This window comes from Acinonyx jubatus, chromosome X (assembly GCF_027475565.1).
Source record: "Acinonyx jubatus isolate Ajub_Pintada_27869175 chromosome X, VMU_Ajub_asm_v1.0, whole genome shotgun sequence".
Lineage (NCBI taxonomy): Eukaryota > Metazoa > Chordata > Mammalia > Carnivora > Felidae > Acinonyx > Acinonyx jubatus.
The window spans coordinates 12,756,122-12,776,712 of NC_069389.1; the positions used below are offsets into that span (position 1 = coordinate 12,756,122).

At 41.3% G+C, this 20,591-nt stretch overlaps 1 long non-coding RNA gene across 1 annotated transcript in view; it reads right to left on the reverse strand.

The window, feature by feature from the left end:
• Positions 1–20,591, reverse strand: part of LOC128311564 (uncharacterized) — a 253,609-nt gene that overhangs the window by 228,264 nt on the left and 4,754 nt on the right. The window contains exon 2 of the long non-coding RNA XR_008290029.1: positions 7,317–7,500. This is a non-coding gene — a long non-coding RNA (uncharacterized LOC128311564). The remainder of the gene's footprint in view (positions 1–7,316; positions 7,501–20,591) is intronic.

Consider the following 20,591-nt stretch of genomic DNA (forward strand, 5'->3'; position numbering starts at 1 on the left):
TAGCAGATTCTCATGTGTGACCAGTGTTGGGAGCCACTGTATTAGAGGAGTTACCTGCTGCTATCTTAGAAGTGGAGGGTGGAGGGTGGGGGGGGTGGGGGGTGCATATCTAGGTCCGACAGAGGGAGCTCATAAGCCCTATAAGCACACCAATTCCTGAGAGGGCTGGCAAGAGCCAAAAAGGATGCCAGCTTTGGATAACCTGGGCACCATGCAGAAATGAGGCAGAGCACATCCAAGAGGGGGAGGGCACCCCAGCCACACACACTGCCTCCTTGAGGAACCAGCCATGTTTCTAAAGTGAGCTAGACACACAGAATTGTTCTGATATCAAGAGACTCATGTAGCAGTAAGAAGAATTGGTTAAACTTTCCTACAACACTCTCTTGCTTCTAGAGAAAAATTTATATGATGTGTAATTCTGCAGAGAAGTCCTATGTCCTCTGATCTCATTTAAACCACCATTAAATTACTTCTTCTCAACTGACATTAAAAACAGTAAAGATGGGGACATCCAGCTGGCTCAGTGAGTAGAGCATGTGACTCTTGATCTTGGGGTCATGAGTTTAAGCCCCACATCGGGTGTGGAGTTTACTTTAAAAAGAAAAAAAAAAAAAGCAGTAAAGATGTTGTTGAATGGCTATGTATTGACATTGATTTTTATATCAACCACTCCTGTCTTTGGGGCCAAGCTCCCAGACTAAATTTTCAGGAAGACTCTGGGTAAAGTTCAGTGAACAAATATGACCTCAAATGGTACAAGTGAAACTGTTCATCAGGCTTGCTTTAGCTTGATACCACAGATGACACAGTAAGCCGGAGGCCAGTCATGACTCAGCTCTGATAATTAAAATCAATTACAACCTTCAGATAAGATTATCTTTCAATCCTGCTACGGTAAATGCTCTTTTTTACATTTATATCATTTTTACAGCTTCCAGATATTTCCAAAACGTGAATTCAGTTGTTGACAAAGTATTAACAGAGCCTTTACATTCTTGAGGGAAGTGAATGCTCAAATTGACAAATATTACACGGACAAAAAATTATGTTTCCTCTGTTACATAAAATAAAAAGTAACTGTGCAATGTAAGTAACCTTCCTAGGCTCCATGCCTAAGAGAGAAAAGCAAAACCTGTTGCCCTCCTTGTCCTTAAAATTCAGGGTCACAAGACCCTCAATCTTATTTCTCTCCTGCTCCCCCCAACCACCCAAACCATGTCCCCCACACACCCTCATGCTAGCCTGTCCTCCCCCTCAGCCTGGAGTCCAGCCTGGAGCTGAGCCTGCCTTCCATGTTGTCCCTAGGCTCCAGCCCTCAAATGTAACTCCATCCTCCCAAAATGGTGAATGTTTTTCTTAGGAGATGTGCTTTGGACATCTGACATAGGTGTGAGCCATGCCCCATCAGACCACTCTGTCACCTCTACTCTCTCACTGTGCTCATTCTCTTGCCCACCAGCCTCCCAGCAAATGATATATACAGGTGTGTATGTGTATGTGCATCAGTGTGATAAGTGAAAGAAAATAGAGGATCTTTTCCTCCTCCACCCCTCACAGCCTCCCTATCACCTCTACCCACTCCTAGTTTATGGTTGTGACAAAGAGCTAAAAAGAACAAGCATATGAGCACAAATGAAACAGGACACCTCACTCCAGTACCATGTATCAACCAACCAGCCATCGATCTTTGAGACCTCAAGATGCAAAGATACATACTTCAAATTCTTACACCCCCAGACACTAGGGTGTCATTTTTCCACTGTATGGAAAGTGTAGGGTGGCATATGCATGAAAAGAGTCCCAGAAACCTTAGCATTACAGGTCACACTGTAAGCTTCTGATAGCATCACCTTGAAAGTGAGTGCCGGGATTAGGGGGGTGGCAGGAAAAGGAAGGATGACTCCAAAGAGAAGGAAGTAAGGTCCTTTCCTAGACTCACAGAACTTGGAAGTTGAAGGTTCTTATTTGAGTTTCGTGGCTTCACAATGACCTCAAATAAGTGGTTACCCAACCTGTGAGTAATGCCTCCTGAAGCTGCCCATTCTATTTTCTGACTGCTAATAACCAGACACATTAAAATAAATCTCAACTGTAAGCTCCACAGAGCACAGATCTTAGCCTGTATTGGGTTCGTTGATATGTTCGTTGATATGGGTACCCAAATAGTGCCTGGCACAGAGCAGTCAGTCATAAAATAATTGTTAAATGAAAGAGTGCCTCCCAGTGGCTTCCCATGATTCTATTTCTACCCTGGAAAATCCAAAAGAAGAAGGCACCTGGGTGGCTCAGTAGGTTAGGCATCCAGCTCTTCATTTCAGCTCAGGTAGTAATCACTGACAGCATGGAGCCTGCTTGGGATTCTCTCTCTCCCTCTCTCTCGGCCCCTCCCCCTCCCTCAAAAGAAATAAACTTTTTTAAGAAAGAAAAGAAAATCCAAAAGGCAGCTATTTTTCTTCACTGTAACAGCCCAGCAAATATTTTAAGACAACTATCAACTATCATGTTTGCTTGCGCCTTCCCAACCCCACTGCAAATTTTTTATTTTCCAAGTTTAACATCTCTGTTCATTTACAATCATTTCTTATAGGGTAGGACGCCAATTCCCGCTCCCAACAAGATTTACTAGATGCCTATTGTACGGTCACCACTGGGGAAGGGTGGGGCCCTCAAAGAATTATAAATAATATCTCTTCCATCAGAAACTGACTCTGTCATCCACCCCAATTGTTCTAATTTGTCCATCAGGAAAATTATAAAAGACTTTGGCAAATGGCTAGCATAAATCCAGATGAACTGCGTCTACGACTTTGTCCCCATAGAGCTATCTGGCTACCTCATCCACCAGGGGAAGGAGGAGAGGAGCAGGAAGAGGAGGAAGAGGAAAAAGAAATGACGTTAATTTAGCACTACTTCATGACTTCATGCAGTGGTTCTCAACCTTGGCTTCACTTTGGAATCACTTAGGAAGTCTCCATAAAAGACTCCTAGGACCTCATCTGAGAGATTCTGATTTAATTGCTCTGGGGTGTAGGCTGAGCACCAGGACTTTTCAAAGCTTCCTCTGAGTGACTCTAATGTGTAGCCAGGGCTGAGGACCACTACATATATTCATGCAGACTCCTGGGAATCAACCCATTTCTTTTAATGGGCTCACAATCTTTTTTTTAAGCTCGTTCTAGAATATTGCATCTGGCCTTCCACCTGGTTTTGAAAGTGAAATTTTATTGGAACACAGCCATGTGCATCCATGTACATATCATCTGGTTACTTTCATGCTTCAACAGCAGAGGAGAGTACTTGTGATGAAGACCATGTGGCCCTCAAAACCTGAAATATTTACTATCTGGCCCTTTAGAGAAAAAGTCTGCCGACCTCTGGCTTAAAATCAATATCAAGTTCACCAGCCTATAGTTTGGGGAATTCATAGGCTTTCTCTTTTCAAAGATCAAGGCGCTGTTGTTTATTTGTTTGTTCTTAATATTTGGAACTTCCAACCTATTATTCTCCTGGACCCACTTCTACTATCCATGATTTCTTGAGAGACTGGCAATATCATATATCACAACTCTATAAATATTAGAAGTAATAGATTTTATTCTGATGTATGAATGTATATAGTAGAAACTCTTTCAAGGTCGCCTTTGACTGCATTTAATAACTGTCATGTACATGAGAGTATTGACCAGAATGCGTGTGCCTTTTATAAGTGTTTACTTACACTTCCTATCTGAGCATTCCACATACTGTGGTGCAGCCGAGTGTCCTACGCCATTGTCTGAACCCGCAAGCTATTGAAACCTAAGATTATAGTATACATAACACATAATACTTGATATATAATGTTTACTGTGTAATATATACCATATATTATCTGACAGGCAAGTTATGTCTGTGAGGCAGGTATCATTGCTGTCACACTCTCTCTCAGGCATTGTGGATTCTGCCTTGCAGGCGTTTCTAAAGCTTATGATCAATGCTCCATGGGAAATGAGCCCTAACATAAATGTGTTTCACTGAAACTTTAGGCATGAAGAATACAAGGGAAGACACTGAGACTTGTAAGAATATCTACCCCACCTGACTTTCCTTAGATTATTCCCATATTGCACAATAATCTGGATTTCTGGTATCATTCAGCATGGTCTTCTGGCAGCGTGGTCTGAGCATTTGTAATTATATATAATTTTTGCATATATACTCTACCCCAGGTGAATCATCAGAATTAGTGGTATTTTTCTCTATCACCTGCACAGTTAATGTGGGCTTTCTTAGAGCCTTGTTTCCCATTGGACATTGATAAGTCCTAGAAATTGCCACAGCCAGAGAAACTGCATCAGAGCATGGACCTGCTTCAATCACAGACTTGCTCTGGTCCTAACAGCTTGCAAGTTCAGAGGACATGATGCTGAGCCAGGATGCTGGCAGTCCTCAGAAATTAAATGTGTAATCATGCCTCCTGCATGAAAATCACTTTCGTCTCAGTCAATAAGCTTGTGAAGAAAATGGAATCATTAACTGGAATAGTGGAATCTAAAAAAGCATTTTAATGCATTTACTATATGAAATGCTTTCACCACTAGAAAGCCATTTGATTGGGGGTTGGAGTGGGGGGGAATTGTTGGGAATTTACAAAGGCTAAATGATCTTTGGAGCTACTCCTAAACCTTTCACTGGTTTGATTCAAATCAGAAGTAATGAAAGGCTGTACGGCATACCCCACCACCAATATACACAATTTATTCATGTATACTTTGACAAGAAGATACAGGAACCCATTTGGATTACCTTAAAGACACAAATATTGAAAATACCCAATGGCACATGCACCTGGTCCTGGAATGGCCAAGAAAATGTCTCTCAGCTCCACTTCAGCTGAACTGCCATCTTATTACTCAGTGGTGGCTAGCCCTGCTTCCTGGTCCCTCAAGTTGTGACAGTCTACACATCACTGCCAATTTCTGGAAATCCACTTCAAATGGCTGCAAAGGGCTATTGTACTTTCAGTGTTGAGTGCGTGGTTTTTATGATCGAATTCTTTTCAAAAGCACTCTATCTGTGGCGGGTTTGTGCTTTATTTCTCTCAGACAGAATGTTTAATTAACCGGAAGACCTCAGTTTCACATGTAGTGGTACACAGTTGAGTACATCAAGTCACAGAGAAATAATTGTTCTGAATCCACCCCTGAGCGGGGAAAATCATACTTTGTTCTTTCCCCTATCAGAATATTCCACATCCCAGTAGAGAGGGGATTTGACCTCAACCCACAACCTCTGAGCACGGAAGATCACGTTCTGTTTTTTTCTCCCTCTCAGTGTCCCACATCTCAGGTAAAAAATGGTAAAGGTGGGATCTGACACAGGCCAGACTGGCTGTAAAGCCCACGTTATCTGCACTTCACGATAACACATTAGATTATGCTTTAAATGCAGTACGAAGGCTGCTTGCTCATTAAAATAAGGCTGGGGTAAATATTTTAATAAAGCAATTTGTCACCTGATACTCTCTGCTGGTCAAATTCAAAGTTAACACAGTCGTTATATGACCCAGCAATGCTACTCCCGGGTCGAATTCATTTCAAAAAATGTGAAAACATATGTTCACACAAAAACTTGTACATGAATGCTCACCGCAGCATTATTCACAACAGCCAAACAATGGAAACAGCCCAAATGCCCATCACCGATGAGTGGATAAACAAAATGTGGCATTTCCACACAATGGAATATTATTCAGCCATAAAAAGGAATGACATTCTGACACCTGCTACAACATGGATGAACTCTGAAAATACCACACCGAGTGAAAGGAGACTCACACAAAATCCACATACATATGACTATATTTATATGAAATTTCCATAAGAGGTGAATCTATAGAGACAAAAGGGAGGTTAGTGGCTGTCGACAGCTGGGGAGATGAGAGTGGGAAATTGGGAGTTACCGCTAACAGGTACAGAGTTTCTTTTGGGGTGATAAAATCTTCTGGATTAGACTGTGGTGATAGTTGCATAACCCTGTGAATATTCTAAAAACCACTGAATCATAAACTTTGAAACTCTGAATTTTATGGTATGTGAATTATATCTCAAAATTTAAAAAGAAATGAAGGAAATAAGGGAGGGAGAGAGAAAGAGAATGAAGAAGGGAAGGAGGGAGGGAGGGAAAAGAAAGGGAGAAAGGAAACCCAGCACTAAGAGAGAGGACTCAGGTACCTGGGTGGCTCAGTTGGTTAAGTGTCTGACTTCTGCTCATGTCATGATCTCGCAATTTGTGAGTTCAAGCCCCACATCGGGCTCTGTGCTGACAACTCAGAGCCTGGAGCCTACTTGGATTCTGTGTCTCCTCTCTCTCTGCACCTCCTCTGCTCGTGCTCTGTCTCCCTCTCTCAACAATAAATGTTAAAAAAAATTTTTTTTAATTTAAAAAAAAAAAAAAAAGGAGAGAGAGAGAAGACTCCAGGAAGAAACAAACTTGGAATGGAGTGGGAGAGAGGGCTCCCCGGGGTTGGCATTCAGCCCTCACTGGGGAAGGTGGAGCTGGGGAGCACTCAATAGCAGAGAAGTTTGTCCGATTGCCCTGGGCCAGAAGCAAGCCAAGAGCCATGACTGGGAGCTACAGGCCAGGGCTGGCAAGCTGGAAATCCCCCTATTGGGAGCCAGCAGGGGAAGGTGGTGGGAAGGAAAATGCCCCTCACAGTGCCGATGAAATTCACCGGGAAGCTGCCCTTAGAGGTACTGTTGAATTTGCTGGGAAGCTGGCAAGGGTATTGGCCAGACTCTACAGAAAGCCACAAGGGTGCCACCCAGGGCGGGGGGCTGCTGAACTCACAGGGAAGCCAGCCAGGGCACCTAAGAAAGGTGTTGTTTCTGGGCCCACCCAGCAGGGGCACCTGCAAAAGTTGCCATGAAAATGCCTGCAGGGGTGCTACTGAAACGCACTGGGGGGAGCTTCACCAGCCCAATGCCACAGGAGGAAGAAGCGAAACACACCGAAAGCAGGAAAAGAAGCCCCTTCCTCCTCCAGAGTTTCTCCAGCACCCTCGACCTATTAAACATAACCTTGTGCTGGCTGGCAATGGAAAACCATTCCAGTATCACAATCAGGGCCACAAAGAGCATATTTGAGCTGAAAGACAAGAAATTGGTAATGGACACAGATACTAACAGCTGTTCTTCAAATAAAAAGTTTGTGCTCACATAAAGTTTGGAAAACACTACTTAACACACCACCCTCATAATACACATTAGTGCTTTAGCGGCTAAGACATCCCTTGGGAAAGAATCCCACTGACTGCTCACAGTAGCATTTCTTACTTGATCACAAAACTCTGTTTCTTCTTCTGATGAGCACCCCACAGAACACTCCCTGGGAAACTGCTCCGAGCACAGTGTGGTGAGACTGGCATACAATAAACACAAGAGAGAAGCAATGGTGTTGGACAGCAGCTTGTGTGCCTTCACTGAGTCACATGGAGCCCGTCTGCTGTTTAAGGGACTCCTGCGGAACAGAATGCACACAAATGAAGTCATCTGGCTGGGCTCCTTCATGGCATTTCCATCATTTTATTTACTGCACACAAACCATAAGTTCTGCAGACATTGTGGAAATACAGTTTATTTAGGTAACTAAAAATATCCCCTGAATGGCATTTGGCCATTGCTACATTTCTCAACTCCTCCTGTTTGCCCAGTTCTTGCTCTAAATTACCCCTTGATGATACAATGGAAAGAGGATGGAATTTAAAAACCAGAATTGATGGTATTAGGGTCACGGGCCTTAGAATACCATAATCCTGCCTGGCCAATCACTCCATTTTCCCTTTGGGGGGTTCCTGAGTAAACTAGGAGGACAAAAAATAATGGATAAGAATCAAAGCAGTGTTTTATTGGGGAGCCTGGGTGGCTCAGTTGGTTAAGTGTCCAACTTTGGCTCAGGTCGTGATCTCACGTTCGTAGGTTCGAGCCCCACATCAGGCTCTGTGCTGACAGCTCAGAGCCTGAAGCCTGTTTCAGATTCTGGGTCTCCCTCTCTCTCTGCCCCTCCCCTGCTCCCACTCTGCCTCTCTCTCTCAAAAATTTAAAAAACAAAAAAACATAAAAAAAAAAAAAAAAAACAACAGTGTTTATCATATGTCCACTGAAAAGGACAGAATCCAGCAAAGGAAAGGGTGAGCATAGGTGAGCTATGTGGGGAGAAAGTCCCTACATCATTCAGTCTTGGGATCAAAATCCAGTTCTATCCCACAACTGGCAATGTCAGGGAGGAAAACATTATTTTCGGCTATCCTTCCAAATTCCCAGCTGGGACCCTTGCAGCTGAAAACAGATTAACAAGAGAAGCAAACTGAAGGCTATTAACATGTATACCTCATGTACATATGGGAGATACCCTGGAAAAACTGAGTAACTCACAGAGTTAGCTTAGAATTCAGGCTTAAATACCATCTTCAGCTAAAAACAAAAGAGACAAAGAGAGAGAGAGAAGAGAGAGAGAGAGAGAGAGAGGTGTGAGGGAGGACAATTATGGGGAAGTGGCCAGGAAAAGTACAGGGAACAAGAGTAAGGTTTGTTATGCAGATTTAAGCCAGTGTCTTCTCCATTAAAAAGGACATGTAAGTAGCAATCCAAGCTACCAGAAAGATTCAAATTACCTATCTAGAAAGTAGAGAATTCCAGCCCTCTCTGCTCATTTGCTCTGGGGGAAGCCAGCTGGTATACTGTAAGCATGCCTACGGAAAGACCCATGTGGTCAGGAACTGAGGGAGGCCTCCGACCAATAGTCATGAATATCTAAGACCTCCTGACAACAGCCATGTAAGTGGGCCATCTTGGGATCAAATCCTCCAGCCTCAGTCAGGTCTTTAGCTGACTGCAACCCCAGATGACAGCTTTGGCTACAACCTCATGAGAGACTCTGAGCCAGAACCACCAGCCAAACTACTCCCGTATTACTAACCCTCAGAAACTAGTTGATAATAACTTTTTGTTGTTTTAAGTCACTAAATTTTGGCGTAATTTTTTACACAGAAATAGATAACTAATACAGATTCTCCAAATGTAATTCTGAATAAATCATTCTGAACTCTGGGATTCTACCTCATTTCTCCACCAAAAAAAAAAAAAAAGTCTTGAATAAAATTCGCTGGTCATGATACCTGATGAAACCAGGATTGAGATCTTCAAATTCTATTATATCACAACGACATTCCTTGAATTTATTCCTACATTCACTCACTCAACAAATGTCATCAAGCACTTAATATGTGCCTGGCAATGTTCTAAATCCCAAGGATAAAGCAGCAAGCAAGACAAAAATCTCTGTCCTCATGGTCCTCACATACTAGTTAAAGAGAAACGAACAACAATATATAGGATGTTAGGTAGTGATAAAAGCTAATGAGGTAAAACAAAGCAGTGACTTAGAGATCGATCAAACTTCACTTCTGGCTCTCAAAAGAGTTCAGGGCAGTCTCCCTCCATGTGGTGATTCGGAGACAGACTCCTTCCATCTTCTGGCTCTACATTCTCAGTTTCAGAGTCCTGTGAAGATGCCTAACAGATGAGGAAAGTGAAGGACAAGAAGGCAGACCTGCTTCTCAATCGCCTCCAACCAGGAGTGACACACATCCTTCTACTCACAAACTATAACAAAATGTTACATGGCTCCACCCAGATGCAAAGCAATCTGGGAAATGTAGCCCCAACCAATAGCTCTATGCCACAAAGGGGAGTCAAATCTTTGGTGGGCGGCAAATTTTCTCTGTTACAGCCTCATTGATCTATTCCAGCTCTGCCTGTTCTACCTGCTGGGGCAGACTTAAGCTCAGGCACACTCATGCCGGGAGAAAAATGCCTCCTGCCTTGATATCTAAAGTCCCATCACAGGGCACCTGGCTGGCTCAGTTAGTAGAGCATGCAACTCTTGATCCCAGAGTCGTGAGTTCAAGCCCCACGCTAGGGGTAGAGATTACTAAAAAAATAAATAAATAAACTTTAAAAATAAATTAAATAAATAAATAAGAATAAAATAATAAAATCCCATCACAAGAAACTCAATCCTTTATCTGAGTCATTTCCCTATTTTTTAACAGCTTGCTAAAAATGCAGTCACCTGTAACGGTGGCATATGGAATTCTCCCCCAATCCTTAAAGAAGCTTATCAGATTTTTTTTTTCATTCCCTGGAGTAAGAAAAACCAGTTTAGCTGGTAACTCCATGACTCTTAATGAAAGAATAAAAGGGAGGCAGAGCGGGCATGTGCTGATAACCACTCACAGCTTTGCTAAGAGTGAGTGGTTGGGTTCTCCATCACAACTTTAAATTACTCCAGGCATCATCTTATCTGCTTATCCACAGCTACTCTCCCAAGTCAAGGGAACACTTTACAAATGCACATTAGCTGCACACAGTCATTCTCAAAGAGAAAAGAATGGCCCCACTTAATTGCACGCATAGCTAATGTCAGGAGTAATAACTGAGATGAAAGTGGTTCATCAAAGCAAGTCAGGAAAGATGAGTCTATTTAAAAGCTAAATGGGGTTCTGAAAGGCAGACCCTGAAAAGAGTGATTTCAAGGCTGATTTTATTTTAATGCAAAGATCCACTTTTTCTTCTCACTCCCTATGATTATTTTATACAAATTGCATTACATCAGTCCCTTGGGAAATACAGGTGTAAGCTCCATTTCCACTTCCTAGGACTGAAAATGACTACAGAGGAGCTAAATTGGAATTTTAAAATATTCTTTAAACATTCATATGTTCTGGAAGCAATAGATGCAAATGCAGAGACCCACTGCCTTGGTTGACAGTTTCAGAGTCTCTAACATCAACCTGTAACCTTCTATGCTAAAGAAATTTGTTCACTCAAAACAATTTACCAACTTCCTCTTGGAAAGGCAAATTCTCAGCATATTTCCATAAAAGTGAATTAATTTGCTAGGCCACAAGAATAAAAAAAAAAAAAAAAAAAAAAACACACCCTGGGTTTTTATTAGCAATCACATCTGTTCCAGTTCTGTCTTTGAAACTGAATGTGCAAAATGTCACTACACAGAATGTTGCAGTCATTTTAACCCTGGAGACACTAATATACATGCTGCTCTTTGTGTTTCTGTCTATGACATTAGAGTCAGACATTGTGTGAGGACATTACTCTCATCCTAAAGATGTTTCTTAAAGCCATGTGAGGGTTCCTCATTGGAAAACAGTGGAAAGAAGCAGAATCTACCACCGGGAATATATCACTTTGGTATGAAGATTATTTTGAGCTAAAGGCAATCAAAATTCAGAAGATTCAGGAAAAATTCTTTATCTCCCTCTCAACTACCTAAATTTACATCAAAAAAAGGGGTCTGTACCAGGAAGAGAACTATTACCAGAGATATCTTTTTACCTAAGAAACTTATCTGTGTAACTGGGCAGCCTTTGTTTCCCAAATTTCTCCTTTTCCTTCCTGTGAATGGCCTTTCTCCCCTTTGGATCCCCAGACCCCTACCTGTCTTCTTGGCTCAGAATGTCATATAAGCCTCAACTGCCTGACTGCCTTTGGATCTCATATTTTTATGGGGCTTCTTTATGTACAAATCTAAATTTGTTTTTCTCCGTTAATCTGTCTAATGTTGACTTAATTATTAGAACAGCCAAAGACTCTAGAACAGAAAAAGGTAAAATTTTCCCATCCCTACAACTGTTTGCAACTTGGGTCTGTCCAGGGGATTATCTCTAAAGAATGAGGCTGATTTTCTTTAGGTGTCTCCAGGACCATCTTTGAAGGTGTATTAGTTTTCTAGGGCTGTAGTTATCAAGTACCACAAACTCTGTTTAAACAACAGAAATTTTATTCTCTTCCAGTTCTGGAGGCTAGAAGTCCAAAATCAAGACGGTGGCAGGGCCATCCTCCCTCCAAAGTCTATAGAAGAGAATCCTTCCTTGCCTCTTCCAGTTTTGGGAAGCCTCAGGGGTTTCTTGGCTTATCTTGGCATCACTCCAGTCTCCGCCTCCATCTTGACATGGCCATCTTCTCCCTATGTCTTCTCTGTCTTCACTTGATGTTTTCCTCTTCTTATAAAGACACTAGTCTTATTGGATTTCGGCCTGCTCTAATGACCTCATCTTAACTCGATTACATCTGCATTATATCCACACATTCCAGACCGATTTCTCACATTCACAGGTACCAAGGGTTAAGATTTCTATCTACCTTTGGGGGGCGAGGGGGACACAATTCAACTCATAATAGAAAGTAACCCAGAGAAGGGATTCAAAGCAACGTTGCAAAGATCATAAAGCCCTCAAAGCTGCTTTGCAAAGTAACATTTGCAGAGTCTGAAAGCAAGAATACAAATGAGGTTCACATTGCAGAAGTCTAATGATAAGAGAGTTTACAAACCAAGCAATAGCAATAGCCTAGCCCATGTTCCCAGCCAACACCCCACAGCCTGGGGGCCACCATTCCTCCGGGCGGGCTAAAGTTGCTGAGGCTTCCTCCAGTAGCCAGCCCTACTGTCTGTGGGTCTAAATGACAGAATAGTTCTTGTGGGGTCAGGCACAATGAAAACCAGTCCCAGGTCTAACTGGATCTGCCCCAAATCAACCAGGTCAAGTTCCCCAAGAAGCCTGTGAAGGCACTTTATCAACTCAAGATTTTCAGGCACTAAGAACTTCTCAAAACTACACCAGCTGAGCAGAAGGGAAGGAGGGAACACAGTTATCTGGTAATCCCATTTGCTTAATTACCCACTTAGGAGTGATTTAGGATGGTCAACTTGAAACAAAAGCAGCCACTCTTTCTCTGGTTTCCTGGGGCAGAAGTAGGGCTTTCCTGACACACTCACCCACACATAGTACATTTACAGATTCCCAGTCTATCATCATCTTCTCTGGTCAAAGTGGTAAGATGGGGGGCGGGGGGGGGGGCGCGGTTTGCGGGACTTGCTTTCTGGCCTGGAGAGCCTGGGTCAGCCAGTGCATCTCTCTCCCATAATTCCCAATAACATAATTTAGTTGTCATACTTTTTTAAATGATTTTAAAACTTTAAAAACTCATAAAACGTTTTAAACTCTAAAATTTTATGAGTTAAAAAAATTGTGAAAGTCATTGCCTTTTATTATTTGTGATGTGCTGGGGTCCTCTAAGGTTAAGGGCCCAGCGCAGGAGCGCCCCCGGCCCAACAATGCCCTGATCTAAGGGCAGCACTGATGCCAGGTTGTGATGCATTTGTTTAATAGAACTCACATTCCATTATAAGCCCTGGAGGGAGGTACAATTCCTACAACAGTCCCCACTGTGCGGAAAAGGCAGCCCACACTCATCTCACCACTAGGGGACGAGGTGGTTACTGAGGCAAGTCTGATCCCACTCACTGAACCACCACTGGCCAATCCACCAGGCTCTTCAGAGAAAGAGAATGGCAAGACACCTGTTCCACTTGAAACACTTCAGTGGGGGCAGGAAAGTTCAGAGAGCCAGCACAAAGAAGGTGTGAGCAGTTTTGAGATCCCAATATTGGAAAGAGATCCAGGCTCAAAGTGACAAGACCAGGATGAGCCATATCCTACCTCGCTTAACCCTATGAACTGGCCAAGGCATTTAAACTCTCTGAGCCTCAATTTCCTCTTCTGTAAAATGGGAATAATACATCATAATGTCTATGCAGTATATTTATATAGGGTTGCTCTCAGGATCGGACGTCCAAGTGTAAACTAGAAATATTAGGTTTATTAGAAACTATTGCTTCTGCTCATACACCATCCACTGTGTTTGCTAGGTAATGACATTTTGTGGCTGTCATTAAACAGAACTCCCTCCAAAGAGTTAGAGGGTTTTTCGGGGTTTTTTTTAGTTTTTTAAAGTTTATTTATTTTTGAGAGAGACAGAGACAGCTTGGGTTGGGGAGGAGTGGAGGGAGAGGGAGAAAGAAAATCCCAAGCAGCCTCTACACCACCAGCATAGAGCCTGACATGGGGCTCAAACTCACGAAACCAAAACCGTGCGATCATGACCTGAACTGAAAGCAAGAGCCAGATGCCTAACTGACTGAGCCACCCAGGTGCCCCAAAGAGTTAGAGTCTTAGAATGGCTTACCCTCTAAGCCTAATAAATTCAAACTTATATGATAATAATAATAATATTGTTATATAATCAGTTAGTTAATATTTTATATAAATACTGAAATAGTAATAAAACAAAGGGGTGCCTGTGGCTCAGTCGGTTAAGTGCCTGACTTTGGTTCAGATCATGAGCTCATGGTTCGTGGGTTTGAGCTCCGCATTAGGCTCCACGCTGACAGCAACAGCACGGAGCCTGCTTGGGATTCTCTCTCTCTACCTCTGTCTCTGCCCCTCCCATGCTCTCTCTCTCTCAAAATAAATAAACTTTAATTAATAATAATAACAATAAAACAAGGGCAAGTTTTACCTTCAGCATAGTGGGTAATGATTTATAGGACATAAATAAAGGGAGAAGTGCTGTGAAAATTCACAATATAAATGTAACACCTCTTCTATGCTGATGTCTGCAGTTCAATCATCAGAGAGTTTTTCCTTTGAATTAATAAGCACTGCCCCTCTTCCTATGTCCCACTTTAAAAGTCAATAACCTTAAAAAGAATAACATATAAATTTGCTAACATGTCAATACAAACATGCTTATCATGTGGTGTACTCTCCTGATAGGATATGACAAGCCCAAAAGGTCTCTAGGCCCAGGAAAGGAGTAGGAAGTTGGAGAAATGAGTTCAGGAACAGAAAGCAGGATGGTGGGGCAGGTTCAAAGATAAACCAAAGGCAAACTGAAAGTCCCTTCCAAGACAATTCCTACCAACCTCAGATTTCACAACCTCATAACCTGGCCCAGTCTCAGGACAAAAAAAAAAAAAAAAAAAATTTGCAGACACACATCTAGCATACAGATATTAAGATTAAAGGAGAAATGAAAAAATATGATATCAATAGGTAACTCTTAAAAAGTAGGCATCACAATGTGAGCAGTGTAGCCTTTCAGAAGGCTAATAATTTCTCACAAAAAAATTGAGACATCTTCTTGAAGTTTATCTGAAAGAAAAGTCTTTCCAGTTATAATAATCTTACAAAGTAGCAGGGCTGAAAAGGTTTTCTGGCTTTATTAGTGAAAAACGGATCTGTCTTTAAGTGGCACAAGCCATGTCCTCTCTCGTCTCACATCACTCCAGAACAAGCAGAAAAAAACAAATCTGTACCTGATAACTTCTAAAAACATAAAGAAAATCAAAAGAAAGAAATGTCAGCGTAGTTGCCAGAAGTCCTTTACAGAGTAGTTCTTCTTAGAAATGACAAACAGGAAGAAAGTTGCTGTCATCTGACAAACATTGGCTGAGACGAGACACAAATGAAACTCCTGCTCCTCCCGAAAGGTATGTATCACCTGTAGTGCCCTCAGCCACATGAGTCTGTGGAAGACTGACTGCACCAATTCTCCACGTGTCTCTGTCTCCATGACTTTGCCATGTGATCCTGCCGTTCATCTCACTAAAGACACAGGGTCTATTTCCTCACCCCTTCAATCTGATGTCACCCATGCACTTTGTCCAGTAGGTGAGGCCTAGACCACAAAAGGCCTTGCACGTTCCCACTTGCCCTCTCATATACCTCTGAAATTGCCACAAAAACATGCCCAGGATGGCCTGCTGGAGGATGAAAGACATATGGAACAGAGCCACAGTCAATGTGGCTGAGGTCAGCCTAACTCAGCCAATAGCCAGCTGACCCCCAGATAAAAGAGCAAGCCCACCAAAGACTGTCAGACACATGAGTGAGCCAAGCCACGATCAGGCAAAACCAGCCTATAGGAACCTACAGGCAGCCAACCCCAGAGGTGTGAGCCCAGCAGAGAGCAGCAGAGCCACCTAGCTAACCACCCCAGGTGCACCAGCAATAGATCTTCTTGTTATTTAAGACTAAGGCTTTGTGGTTGTTTATCATGCAGCTTTACCGGGGCAATAGGTAACTGGTACCAAGTGCGAGTTTTGGGGCTCCACTCTTGTGCTTGGAATATCTGGAAAGCCAAAGACAGCTTCATTATACCTGACTACTCAACAGTTTCGTGGGGCAGCCAACCAATGCACTTCCTGCAGCATTTTCCCTTTCTTCCCTAAAGGATGCAAACATATGGGTAACTCTGTGGTAACCTTCCTTGACATCTTTCATCAGAGGACCAGTCCTAACCACATGAATCATGAAGATACTGAAAGAATAAGGAAAGCATATGCCTATTAAAGATACTTGGTGGTAGCAGAGGATGGTCTATGTAAAAATTTATAATAAAACATGCACATATGCATGGAAAAGGACCTCAAAGGTTACGTACTGAAGATCCAAAAAGGTTTTTTCCTACGAGGATAGGTGAGATTATGAGTTAATGTTCTTTTGCTTGTCCATGATTCCTGACTTTCCTGAACTGAACATGAATGTATTTGTAATTTCCAAAAGAGAGAAACATAAAACATGAAAGAAACAGTAAAACTTTCAAAGAAAGTAAGAGCAAACATTTAAGTTTATTTTCAGGGGTTGAGCAGGTTATCATTTGTAGTTAAGTCAATTATGCATAACTGTTGGATGAAAATTAATTAGCTGAAATTTAAAAAGCAGAAATCAGGAGACAATTCTGAAAAACAACAAAATCGCTTGCAGACATATAAATAGTTGCCAGGTGCATGCAAATTTGTAATGCTTTTTGTAAAAAGGACAAGATACAAGCATTTTCTAATAAACTTTTGCCTAGAGCAGGGTCAACAAATTTTTTCTCTAAAGAGCCTGATGATAAATATTTGAGGCTTTGCAAGCCAGACTGTCTCTGCTACAACTACTCTGCCATTGTAGCACAAGAGTAGCCATAGACAATCTGTGAATAAATGGACATGAATATGTTTCAGTAAAACTTTATTTATAATAGCAGGTGGCAGGCCAGATTTGGCCTATAGCCATAGTGTGCCTTCCTCTGGACTAGACAAATTGGTGCCAAAGCAACAACAGCTTATGATCGCATTGGCAATAACTTACTTATGCCAGAGTGATGACGTGTTTTCTGCACCTGACAGTCCCTCTATACCTTTGCCTGCTGTCAAATCCTTTTCCTTCTTTATGTCTCATCCTCCTCTTCAAGAACCCTGAGCTGCTTACCTTAGAAGTATGTTCTAACCACCTGTTTACTTATACTTCTCTTCCATTAGGCTAACAGCAAGATTATGTCCTAATCACTTTTATATCCCCAGAGCCTTGGGGAGAGCCTGAACCATAATAGATTCTCAACAAATGAATGTGAAGTGAGTGATTATGCAAAACACAATAATGTCAAGAGGCGACAAGCCACAGACTGGGAGAAAATATTTGCAAATGACATCTCTGATAAAGGACTATTATCCAAAATATACAAAGAACTCTTAAAACCCAACAATAAGAATATGAACAACCCAACTAAAAAATGGGCAAGGTATCTGCACAAACACCTCAGCAAAGAAGACTAGAGAGGCAAATAAGCATATGAAAAGACGCTCAATGTCATATGTCATCAGGGACATGCAAATTAAAACAACAGTAGGATATCACACACACCTATCAGAATGGCCAAAATCTAGAACACTGATAATACCAAATACTGGCAAGGATGTGGAGCAACAGGAACTCTCATTCAGTGCTGGGATATTGCAAAATGGGACAGCTACTTTGGAAGATAATTTGGCAGTTCCATACAAAACTACACATGCTCTTTTATACCATCCAGCAATTGTGTCCCTTAGTATTATTTACCCAAAGTAACTAAAAACATATGTCTACACAAAAACCTACCTACAGGTATCTATAGCAGCTTTATTTATAATTGCCAAAACATAGAAGCAACCAAGATGTCTTTCAGTAGGTGAGTAGATAAATTGTCATATATCCAGACAAAGGAATATTAATTCATGCTAAAAAAAAAAAATCTATCAAGCTATGAAAAGACATGGAAGAAACTTAAATGCATACTACTAAGTGAAGGAAGCAAGTCTGAAAAAACAACATACTGTACGATTCTGACGACATGACATTCTGAAAAAGGCAAAAACTATGGAGACAGTAAAAAAATTAGTGGTTACCAGGAGTTAGGGGCAAGGGGGAGAGATGAATAGGTAGAGCACAGAGGATTTTTAGGGCAGTAAAAACACTCTATGTGATATTATAATGATGGATACATGTCATTTCATATTTGTCAAAATCCCTAAAATGCACAACACCAAGAGTGAACCCTAATGTATACTATGGACTTCAGGTGATAATGATGTGTCAGTGTAGGTCATTTATTATAACAAATTGCCCAGCAACAGATGAACTTGAGCCCTGCTTTGGGTGAGCATAAGCCCCACTTTGGGTGAGCCCTGCTTCTCTCTCTCTCTCTCTCTCTCTCTCTCTCTCTGCCCCTTGTTCACTTGCGCCCTCTCTCTCTCTCTCTCTCTCTCTCAACAACAACAACAACAACCAACAACAACAACAAATACACCACTCTGGTGGGGAATGTTGATAGTGGAGGGAGCTAGGCATGTGTGGGGCAGGGAGTGTTTGAGAAATCTCTGTACTTTCTGCTCAATTTTGCTGCAAACCTAAAAGTGCTCTAAAACATTAAGTCTACACACACACACACACACACACACACACACACACACTCACATCATTATTGTAAATGCTCACTCAGCCTTTTCTACAGCCTTTAGGAGACATTAAAAGCTAATTACCTGATCAGGCAATGGCTTCACAGATCTGACATCAAAAGCACAAGTGGCAAAAGAAAAAATAAATAGAACGTCCATCAAAATTAAAAACTTTTTTGCCACAAATGTTACCATCAAGAAAGTAAAAAACAACCCACAAAATGGGAGAATATTTTTTATAAATCATGTATCTAATGAGGGACTGGCATCTAGAATATGTAAAGAACTTTTATAACGCAGTAATAAAAAGACAAATATACTGATTTTAAATGGGCAAAGGATTTAAATAGACATTTCTCCAAAGATGTACAAATATATATTTCTTAGTGCAGTAATAATAATTATGATTATAATACTATTCATTTTATGTTTAAAAAGCAATTATTAAAATCTTTCAAATAATTAAATAGGGAAAGAGATTGGCAATAAAACATTCTATTAAGAGAGAGTTCATTAGGTAGATACATTTAGGAAAAACCTTTTATCCCCACCAATGTTGTACAATTTCTTTTATTTATTTTTAACCATCAGTTTGTTCTCTTTAGTTAAGAGTCTATTTCTTGGTTTGTCTCTCTTTTTTTTCCCTTTGCTCGTTTGTTGTGTTTCTTAAATTCCACATGAGTGAAATCATGTATTATTTGTCTTTCTCTGACTGACTTATTTCACTTAGCATTATATCCTCTAGGTCCATCCATGTTGTTGCAAATGGCAAGATTTCATTCTTTTTATGGGCTGAGTTATATTCCATTATATTTATGTATATGTGTATGTATACGTGTGTGTGTGTATATACATATATCTCCATCCCACTTCTTCTTTATCCATTCATCTATTGGCAGATATTTGGGTTGCTTCCTTATCTTGGCTATGGTAAATAGTGCTGCAATAAACACAGGGGTGCATATATCTTTTTGAATTAGTGTTTCATATTTTGGGGGTAAATACCCAGTAGTGGAATTACTGGATCCTATGGTAATTCTGTTTTTAATTTTTTGAGGAACCTCCATGTTTTCCACAGTGGCTAAACCACTTTGAATTCCCACCAACCATGCACAAAGACTCCTTTTTCTCCACATACTCACCAATACTTGTTTCTTGTAATATTGTACAATTTTAATAATTATATATAATTCTAATTTCTGTAAAGTGTTTCAGTGTACACTCAGTCATAACATTAAGCAAAATACGCTTTAAGGATGCACCAAAAGGCCTTGCCCATCCCTTACCCCAAATTCCCCTTTTGGTGCATCCTGGATTCATCTCAGACCACTACCACCAAACTTCTGGGAGCTGCCTGAGCTGAGCCAGAGTAGGACAACATGTACTAAATAAAGCTCGGAGGAATCAACTCTGAGCGGTAGTCACCTACTTACGATTTTGAATGTTTTAAAAATACTTGAAATAAAAGTTATCGTTGTAATCTTTTTTGGACATTTTCAATCCTTTTTGGACTAAGACAGGTATTTAAATGTATAAAAATAAACCGCATTTCTATGTTTTAAATTGTATATACATATTTTTTAAGTGTTAAAAACGACATTGCCGGGGCGCCCGGGTGGCTCAATAGGTTAAGCGTCCGACTTCAGCTCAAGTCATGATCTCGTGGTTCGTGAGTTCAAGCCCTGCATCGGGCTCGCTGCTGTCAGCACAGAGCCTGCTTCAGATCCTGTGTCTCCCTCTCTCTCTGCCACCTTACTAAGTGCGTGTGTGTGTGAGCACGCAGGCGTGCGCTCTCTCGCTCTCTCTCTCTCTCTCGCTCTCTCTCTCAAAAATAAACATTTAAAAAAAAGAAAAGCAAACAGAATTTTTTTTTTAATGGCAATGTCAACTTTTCTTACCCACTTCATTGGTTGTGAGTTCTTTAAAAAGAA